Source organism: Micromys minutus (assembly GCF_963924665.1).
Source record: "Micromys minutus genome assembly, chromosome: 12".
Classification (NCBI taxonomy): Eukaryota; Metazoa; Chordata; class Mammalia; order Rodentia; family Muridae; genus Micromys; species Micromys minutus.
Window position 1 is genome coordinate 5,983,997 of NC_137981.1, and position 2,454 is coordinate 5,986,450.

A 2,454-nucleotide genomic window follows, 5' to 3' on the forward strand; every position below is an offset into this window, starting at 1 on the left:
GGCGATTCCTCAGATAATTAGACATTGTACTACCTGAAGAACCAGTTATTCTACTTCTGGGCATTTACCTCAGAGATGCTCCAACATACAACAAAGACACATGCACCACAATGTTCATAGCAGCTCTATAATAGCCAGAAGCTGGACAGAACCCAGATGTTCTTCAGTAATTGAATGGTTACAAAATTTGTGGTACATTTACACAATGGAGTACTACTCAGCTATCAGAAACAATGACTTTATGAAATTCTTAAGAACCGGGGCCCGGCTGTGGTGCGTGCGGGTGCCCAGCCTGCTGCTGGCCATGGGCGAAGCGGGCGCCCTGGGGCGCCGCCGGCCCTTTCCCTGTGCGCCGTGGTGGCCCTGGTGGTGGTGGCAGCAGCAGCAGTGGCGTTGGCAGCGCTGGTGGCCGGCCCAGCTGCGGCGAGGGCGAGGGCGCCGCCATGGGCCTAGCTGGGCTGCAGGAGAACGTGTTTGCTGGGCAGTCAAAGATCTATGCCTACATGAGTCTGAACAAATGCTTTGGAATGCGCTCTCCACTTCAGGAAGAGAACTCGGTTGCACATCATGAGGTCAAATGCCCGGGGAAACCATTATCTGGAATCTACAGGAAGCGAGAAGAGAAAAGAAACGCTGGGAATCTTATCCAAAGCCTGTGAAGTCAGACGAACAGAAGAGCAAAGATACCAGGAGAGGTCCCCTGGCACCTTTTCCAAACCAAAAATCTGAAGCAGCAGAACCTCCAAAAACTCCACCCCCATCATGTGATTCTACCAATGTAGCAGTTGCTAAGCAAGCCCTGAAAAAGCCCCTCAAGGGCAAGCAGGCCCCTGAGAAAAAGTCTGAAGGGAAAACACAGCAGAATGGAAAACTCACAGATTTCTACCCTGTGTGAAGGAGCTCCAGGAAGAGCAAAGCTGAGCTGCAGTCTGAAGAAAGGAAGAAAATAGATGAGCTAACTGAGAGTGGGAAGGAAGAGGGCATGAAGATTGATCTAATTGATGGCAAAGGCCGGGGTGATTGCTACCAAGCAGTTTTCCCGGGGAGACTTTGTGGTAAAATACCATGGGGACCTCATTGAAATCACCGGTGCCAAGAAGCGGGAGGCTCTGTACGCACAGGACCCCTCCACAGGCTGCTACATGTACTATTTTCAATATCTGAGCAAAACCTACTGCGTGGATGCCACTCAAGAAACAAACCAACTGGGGAGACTGATCAATCACAGTAAGTGTGGGAATTGCCAGACCAAACTGCATGACATCGATGGCGTGCCTCACCTCATCCTCATAGCTTCCTGAGACATCGCAGCTGGGGAGGAGCTCCTGTACGACTACGGTGACCGAAGCAAGGCCTCCATCGAAGCCTACCCTTGGCTGAAGCACTAACCATGTGGCCTCCCTGCCACCCTGCCTCCTTCAAAGGACAAAGTGCCCTCAAAGGGAAATGAATTTTTTTACACACACTCGCGCGCACACATACACACACACACTCACACACTCACTCTCTCTTAGCTAATTACTTCAAATGTTTTAAAAAAGTATATTAAAGATGCCTTTTCATGTAGTATTTAAATATCTGTTACAGGTTTCCAAGGTGGACTTGAACAGATGGCCTTATATTACCAAAACTTTTATATTCTAGTTGTTTTTGTACCTTTTTGCATACAAGCTGAACATTTGTGCTTCCCGCGCAGTGTAAGACTCGGCACAGGTTTTTGAGAATGGAGTTGAACATGAACTAGGAAGCCGGGCTCTGCCCAAGATGAAAGCCAGGACTCCCCCGCACCCCACATCCAAGGACAGGCCGGTGTGAGAGTGCCACTACCCCCACGCACAGCCTGGACGGGATGTCTCCAAGCTCTTGTTCTCCTCAGCGTCTTGACAGGTGTACACATTGACGTGTATGAATATTTTTTTAGCAAAAGTTTCACAGTAAGCTAGTCTTCCCCTCTGCTTTCTCCAAAGCTTACTGAGCCTGGGGCTCGGAGGCCCGGCCAGGAACAGACCTCTTCCATAGGCTTAAGGCTTTTCCAGGCACTTTGAAGCATCAGGGTGGGCAGTCATACTAGAGGCAGGCCGGGAAAAGCACTGTTCTCCTGCCCGAGAAGGGCAGGTCTCCTGAGACTTCATTAATTCTTTATAGAAATGTGAACACTGAATTTATTTTAAAAAATAATAATAATAAAACAAAACAAAAAAATTTAAAAAAGAAAAAAAAATGAAAAAAAAATCACAGAAAACAACTTAACATGTATATAGGTTTTGAAGGGAGTGAAATGAATGCGTTTTTCTTTTCTTCTGGGGTTTATTTTTCTTTTTGGCTTGGCTGGTTGGTTTGTGTAGAGGAGATTTGAGATGGTACTCTATTCTAATCAAAAGTAAGGTTTTGTAGTGGGACCAGAAATTACTAAGCCCACACCCCCTCCCCAACCCCCATTCTGCTGCGTGGGAA

The 2,454-nt window shown here is 47.7% G+C and overlaps 1 pseudogene across 1 annotated transcript; it reads left to right on the forward strand.

Annotated features, from left to right (window-relative positions):
• The first annotated feature begins 304 nt into the window (after positions 1-304).
• Positions 305-1,388, forward strand: LOC308427882 (N-lysine methyltransferase KMT5A-like; annotated as a pseudogene). The gene has a single exon. The product of its transcript is annotated as an N-lysine methyltransferase KMT5A-like (transcript).
• Positions 1,389-2,454: the final 1,066 nt, after the last annotated feature.